The sequence below is a fragment of the Aquila chrysaetos genome, chromosome 5 (genome assembly GCF_900496995.4).
Source record: "Aquila chrysaetos chrysaetos chromosome 5, bAquChr1.4, whole genome shotgun sequence".
Lineage (NCBI taxonomy): Eukaryota > Metazoa > Chordata > Aves > Accipitriformes > Accipitridae > Aquila > Aquila chrysaetos.
In genome coordinates this window covers 73,570,271-73,577,379 of record NC_044008.1, presented here as the reverse complement: position 1 = coordinate 73,577,379, position 7,109 = coordinate 73,570,271, and the positions used below count along the sequence as shown (strand labels likewise).

Below are 7,109 nucleotides of genomic sequence, written 5' to 3'. Positions count from 1 at the left end.
TTTTAATCAGTGTTTTGTGGTTTGCGCCTCTGGAGATGCTGCTGGTGAGAGGGGACCCTCTCTGCTCTTACACACAAACCCTCGTTTCTTTAACCAGGCAATCTCTTTTCTACCGCACAGCAGGAGGGGAGCGGGTCCCTTTGGATGTCTTTGAATGATGTAAAGATGCAAACAGGAATAAAAGCCCCAGCAAACAAGTCCTGCCCCAGAGAGAGCATCTCTGGGAGCTGGAGAGGGGAAGAGGAATACACGGGGATACAGGGAAGACAAGAAAGCAGAGAGCAGACTGAGCTGTGAAATATTCTTGTGGCAACTGCATTTCCTTCTCTGGGGTGAAGAGTATCTCCTGCCTTGGCTATTCCTTCCAGCACCACTTCCACAGTTGTTTCTCCTAAGTAACTACCACCGACCCACTTCAGCCTCTACTACCACAGGTTTGACAGATTATTGTCCATGATATTTGGGGCTTTCCATTGCAGGGGAAGTCTTTCCTCTCCTGCACAAGGAGGAGAAGGAAAAAGACCCACAGAGAGTCCCCCAAGGGCAAACTGGTTGGAGCTGGGACTTTGCATCAGCCTGGAGGGAAGGGGGACAGGGCTCGGTGGCATTGCCAGCACATAGTCGAGATTTCCAGGTCCTGGCCCGTGGCCAGCGCTTGGAGAAAGGGGTTCTGTCACCAGCACAAAGCAGAGCTTAGCTGGCAAGAGGGAACGAACAAAAGTTCTCAAAAAGTTCACGAGGACTTAGCTTTTCCGCTGGAAAAAATAAAAGAACAAGAGAGAGATTTCCTGGAAATGAACTGGCTTCTTAAATATTCCCTTCAGAGGTCACCTCCGCCTCTCCCCTTTCCCCTGCCCTGAGCTGAAGGGCTGCGGTGGAAAACCATCCCCCAGCAGCTGCAATTGCTCTACCTGCTCTTTGAGTGCTGACAGCGACCTGGTGGGAAGTACCCCACCCCAGCATGCAAACCAGCTCCAAAACCGCCCTAACATTTTGGTTATTCTTGTTTTCCAGCACAGCACGAGCCCTCCACGTGCACGGTGTCTTCGCTGATAAACCTGAACCAGAGCGCGTTGGTCGTGCTGCAGCCTGCGTCCATCGTCCCGGCACAAAGCGGGTGAGGCAGCTCCCTGCTGAGGATGCTGCACGTTCCCCGCAGTAACTCATGCAATAACTTAGTCCTATTAACAGGGAGCTTCTTATTTATTAGATTTAATAATGCTCTCTTTATGCAGCAAAGCGACAAAGCGCACAAAGGGCCATTCACCACCAGTCGCCTCCAGCGCCGGTCCCCAAGCACCGTGCCCCAAACAGGCATCTCGGAGCAACAGCAAAAAGCAGCCCATGAATTTCAGGTTAGGTGAGAAAAACGGTGCCAGCTGATAGTTTTTGAGCGCTGGGGACCAGGGGAGCAAAGCACGTGCGTCCTCAAGGCTTGGGGACGGCGTTTCACCCTGCAAGATTTTGGGGAGCAAAGGGGTATTTGAAAAATGTCTGGACAGGAATGACAGGGTTTTCCAGGTATCCTCGTCCTCTCACAGCTGTGATAGAGATAAACATTATCTAGTTCAACTGCTAGTTAAGCGGGTCCCCTTAAGCGCAAGTAAGCAACAACAACAAAAAGTGGTATTTCTGCGAATTTCAAGGAACTTCACAAAAAGCAGTGATGCAAGCTTCGAAATAGCTATGAGACAAATTTCTGCAGACGAGGAGGAGGGTAAAGCTGGGTGATGTTAAGCAAAGGACCGGTGTCCTGCAGGAAGCCCATAGCAGGGCTGCCTGCAGTGTCCTATAAGATGGTGTCACGCCTGCAGATACCCCGTGGGGTAAAAAGGCAATGATGTACCCCAGTCCTGTGCAGCTCCTCGCGGTCCCTTCTGTAACCCCCCTTCACCGCAGCAATGCCACGTCCATGTGTGCTTTCCCCTGGGCAAGCACCTCCAGATCTCACAGCTCAACTGGACAAAAAACATCCTTTCTTCAGAGCAAAAAAAAGCCAGGAGACAGGACCAGCATCAAACAGAGAGTTATTTGTGTTTGCTCTGGAAGGAAAGGCACCATGAACGTGCAGTTTCCCGTGCCATAAGGGCAGCGAGCATCTCTAGCCGGGCAGATGCCACGCTCCAGCCAGCAGACCTGCGAGAGGCTTTATCACAGCGAGCACAGCTCATTCCCGTGCTACACAACTGGCCATACGTGGCTGTCCCAGAGCAGAGCCAGATGTTCTTCAAGCAGAAGAAATGAGGCAAGGCAGATGTTGGCAACCTCGACGGCGCGGGAGTCCAATTCTCTTTTTCCATTCGCTTGAGACAAAAGAGGAAATCAGTGTTGGATTACATCTCCGCATGTGAACCGTGGAGGGGGTGAACAGAGTGTATCAGGTCCTCAGCTAATGCGAACCAGCGTACGCTCTCTGGTTTGCAGCACGTGAGTACCAGGATGTTGTAAGAAGCATCTCTCAGAGTATTTAATTTTTAAGGCATATGCACGTGAAAGCTGAGAAGAAGATTTTTCTCTTGCATTGGTACTGCCTATTTCTACTCAGCACCTCAAAACCCTTTTGAGACTCTCTGCTCAAAATATTCTCTTTAGCAGCAGATGGATAAAATATCAGGCAGAAGACTATGTGTGGCTGTGACAGCAGCCAAACCCAACAAAATATTTACTTCAAAGCAGGCAGAAGGATAGCTTGTCCAGCTGGAAAAAGCAGGAAACGTTTTTTAAAAGAGTGGAAGTGGGGGACAGAGAAGGAGATGATTGTGCAAGTCATGATGTTTCAATTAGATCATGCCTGAATGATAACAGAAGTTCATGAACTTATGTCCTAGGCAAAATGGAGGTGTCCAGTTTGTCCCTGTGCATCTTCATCCTGGCACAGACATCAGATGGTGTTTTATGGACAGGTAAGGAAGGACATGGGCTGTGCAGCAGCTGAACTAGAAACACACCTGTGTGTCTGTGGCCACGGTAGATGCCACCATCATGAGGACTGAATACATGCCTCCTGCAGGGTCTTATGCTTCTCAGAATGAATTTTGGCTACTTGAAAATATCAGAAGCCATCTGGTCCAGTAATTAATGTCTCTGGAGAGGTCTTGGGTTGGGTCAGAGATGCTTGATGGATGTCAGTGGGAGCCCAGATGCCAAAGGCAAATCATTCCTGTGGATTTGGGGCATGCTGGAACAGGTCCTTCTGTGTCACTGTGGCAGTAAAATATCATGGGTTTGCTGAAAGAATGGTCACTGCCATCAATAACCTTGTTTCTCCCAGGTAAATGGATGCAGCTGTAGGAACCTATAATGCCTACAAATAATTAGCTCTCTTGCAGGTGGCCACACCAGCCTGACCCTCGCTTTGAGCAATTTCCTTCTTTGCAGCGGTCTTCTCGCTCCGTGTCTCAAAACCTTGAGAGCCAGGAGCCAGCCCAGCCATCAGCTCCTCCAACCGCAAAACCCACCAAGACGACCTAAGGCATCTTCCTTCTCATCCAGGCATGTGAACAAAGCTATTTTTGCCCACCATTACCTGCCCAAGACACCAGTGGGATCCCAGCTTCCAACAACCACACATCAGGCTCAGCAGGTCTCCAATGGAGGTAATCGATAAAATTCAGCAGCTGGAGCACTGCTGGGAAGGGAGGTTAGTACCACCAGGATTGAGCTGTAAATGGCTTTTTTTAGATTTCTTCAGCTATTTAAGTACTGTGTCCACAGATGGACTAAGAGACAAGGTCTGCACTGGGCTACTAGAAATATTCCCTATGTTCCCAGTCCCAGCAAACATTTATTATCTGCCTTTAAAGGAAGTGTTGTGGGATGTGAGGAGGATTTGAGGTAGTGCTTGGCCTCACCTTAGACAGCTGAGGACATCTACTTGCTGGCACTGGCTGCTGGCATGGGCCACAGCTTCCGCCACCCACGCACCTTGGTTTTCTTTGGCCTCACTGTGAGAAATTCATTTCATCTTCTAAATGCAAATCCTCTAAAGGGTTTTCAGGATGCTAAGCAGGAATTCAGAAAGAACAACAAAAAGGAAGAATTTTTTTTTTCTTTATTTTGAAAAATAACTGGCCTTGAAACCACTATGTTTTTTCCCTCTCAGGATAGGACAGAAGACTCCTGCCAACATTATGGAGCCGGGCTACACCGCATTTCATGTGAGGATTTGTAATTGCCTCTCACAAGGGACTGAAAAGCGAGAAATGGGCTCCGGTGAGCAAATGATTGCACAACATCTTCTCCATCTGATTTCTTGCATTTGCAGAACATCTATCTACTGTCCTGGGGCTTTCCTGGAAGACTGGCTGTAGCAGTTACAGGAGGCAAACAGATGGGGACTCTCTGAGTGGGAGGGACAGAGGCCAGCAGCTCTGTGTCCCCCCCCCGGTATGCCCTCCACGGGGGTCTCTTGCACTGATTTTTCCAGCCTGAGATCAGAGGGCATGACACGAAGTCAGCTGCATCCATGAAGGTGCTGTGCAAGCTAAAAGTTGAGCTGGCTTTAAAAAGTGCCTAGAAAAATTCATGCAAGAAAAAGCCACCCATGGGGAGCTGCTAAAGCCCCTCCAGTTTTAGGGACCCCCGAACTGGGGAGTAGCTGGGGAAGGGGCAGCAGCCACTGGTCCTGCACCCAAAGGACCCCAACGAGCGGCCAAAGGAGGTGCTTGGTCCCTCTTCTCTTGGGACCCCATTAAGTCACTGTTGACTGTTTCAGTTAACTTTTGACACATAAACCCAAGAAGGGAAAACTGGGAGAGAAAGAACTCTTTTCTGGGAAGAAATCACCTTTTTAAGGGGTTACAAACTGGGCATGGGTTAAGTGGTATGGTATACAGTTTACCAACGCGTTTCAAAATCCTCCGTTCAAGTGAAGTATAGACAATGATTTCCTTGAAATGCAATGTTTCTAGCAGAAGTGCTGTAGGTCAGTGTTAAACTGAAAGCAAATCTTTCTTCTGGTCTGTAACAGCTGATCTCTTCCTTCTACATCCTCTGTTCTGCCTTTGCTAGAAAGGGAAAATTGCCAATGTTTAGAAAAAAATACCGGTTTGCCATTTCCAGCTGTATCAGGTCAGACGCAGGTGCCTAAAGCGTGCTCCCACAAGGGAAGATGGGCTAAACGTGTCCTACGGGGAAAATGTATTTGATCCCATCTGGGAATCAGCAGATTGAGACCTGCAGGTGGGAGGCTCAGTGGCCAGGACCTGTCCTTGCTCAGCCACGGACACCTCCAGTCGTTGCACTGCTGCTGGGTCTGCTTTTGCAGGGAAAACCTCTGCAAGCTGCTGACTATTAATATGCTATAAGGCATAAAATGAAGTTTCCTTAAGGAACGTACTGACAGATGGGATATTAGAGCAGTGAACGAGGGCACCAGACAGAGGAACAGGAGTCGGCAGAGGCTCTGCTCATGCAGAAGAGCCACGGGGACGCAAGACAGTGGATGTCCTGACAGCTGCTTGTTTACAAAGGGGGGGAAAATGTGCTCATTTTTTCCCCTTCTTTCCAAATAAAATGTGGTTTTTGTGCCTTTTTTTTTTTTTCTTCCCCTATGTGAAAGGATTTTGCACAATGGGTTTCCGAGAAAGAAGATGCGAGACTTTTCTTCTCTTTCCTGGAACTGCCCTAATGAATCACTTCGCTCCCTTTTGATGGGGGGGTTCGGGGGGGGGGACCCAGCCCGCCCGGCTCAGGGTGCGCTCCCCCCCGCTCCCCACCCCCGGAACATCTCCATTCGTGCTGTGCCACCTCCTGGTGACACCGCAGCGCTGCACGGCTGGGACTCGGGCTCCTCAACATCCCCCCCCCTCGAAACACCACCGGGACATCCCTGCCTTCCCCAGCAACCAGGCAGAGGTAGGTTTGCATCTGCAGGATTTTTTTTAAATTTTTTTTTTTCCCCCTCCCCCAGTCATCCTGCTTCCATCTCTTAAGGTGCCAAGGGGGGGGGGTTAAGGCTGGCTGTGCCCCCCGGTCCCTCTCCATCAAGGTGCATGCTGCCCCATGGCACCCTTTGTGTCCCTGCACGGTGAGTCTAGCTCTGGCATGGAGGTTGTCACCCTTCGTTGATACTTTGCAGGCTGAGATAAGTCAGACAGGACTGAGCCCCCCCCCAGGGATGGGTGGGGGTGAGCTGAAGTCCTGGAGCAAGAGTGTGAGCAAAATACCTGCTGGGATCATACGGACCTGGGCCTGAGAAAGGGCTATGTAAAAAAAACAACTTTTGAGATTGTGCCAGTGACCTGCCAGGGGATGCTCCTGGTTGCCCCAGGCAGCCGGGCAGAGGGAGCACCGCGGAATCCTGCCTGTTTCAGGATCGCTTTTTCACCCAAATACTTCCCTAACCCCAGAGGAATGTGGCTTCTACTGTGTTACCACTGTATGACAGCTTCATTAGAGAGACAGCATTTATGAGAAATGAGGGCAATGAAGGACTGAATCATGCACAGCCTGGAGGAGATTTAGGACTCCAGTGCGAGACCAGTTTGTACCTTAATTTCCCAGCCAGGAGTAACTACCAGGATGCCAACGATACCCTCGTCCCAGGGCCGTGGTTTATGAGCATCAGCAAGGGAGGAACACTCACCGCGTGGGACCACAGGCTCCCGAGGCCGAAACGTGGCAGGTGAAGAGGATTGTAAAGGACTGGGCTGAATCTGAGGAAAACTCATCAGGTAATGCTGTGTCACTCAAAAAAAAAAAAAGCTGCTCAGAGTTTCTCCTTTCTTAGGGAAAACTTAGAACAGCAGCAGAATCTTTCATCAGAGTATTTCCAATTTTCTGTACAAGGCATCCATCCGAGGGAAAGCTGCCCAGCTGGGAGAGCCCCTGGCTTTTGGGAGAGGGGCTCAGCCCCCCTCAAGCCTGGCTGCTCTGTGCTGAAGGTGGCACCACTGCCTCTCTTATGAACAAAAGCCTTGGTCTGCAGCTCTGCGCTGCCGTCCAACAGCTTTGGATGCATGCCGAGGATTTGCAGATGGAAGAAGGAGGTCAAAAAGCTGGACCACAGATGCTGTGGACATGGCCGGTGGCCACGGGAATGCAGCAGCCACCACCAGTAGGGATGCTCACTTCTTCATCACGTCCACGGTGAACCTCCCCGAGGAAGT

At 50.2% G+C, this 7,109-nt stretch overlaps 1 long non-coding RNA gene across 2 annotated transcripts; it reads left to right on the top strand.

Moving 5' to 3' along the window:
• Window positions 1-1,925: 1,925 nt before the first annotated feature.
• On the top strand, window positions 1,926-4,286 carry LOC115341810. 2 transcript variants are annotated; one of them, XR_003923532.2, is made up of 4 exons: window positions 1,926-2,427; window positions 2,829-2,903; window positions 3,379-3,596; window positions 4,103-4,286. It is a non-coding gene; the product is annotated as an uncharacterized LOC115341810 (long non-coding RNA). The 2 variants fall into 2 exon arrangements; XR_003923531.2 differs by having other exon boundaries at window positions 3,379-3,640.
• The last annotated feature ends 2,823 nt before the right edge of the window (window positions 4,287-7,109 follow it).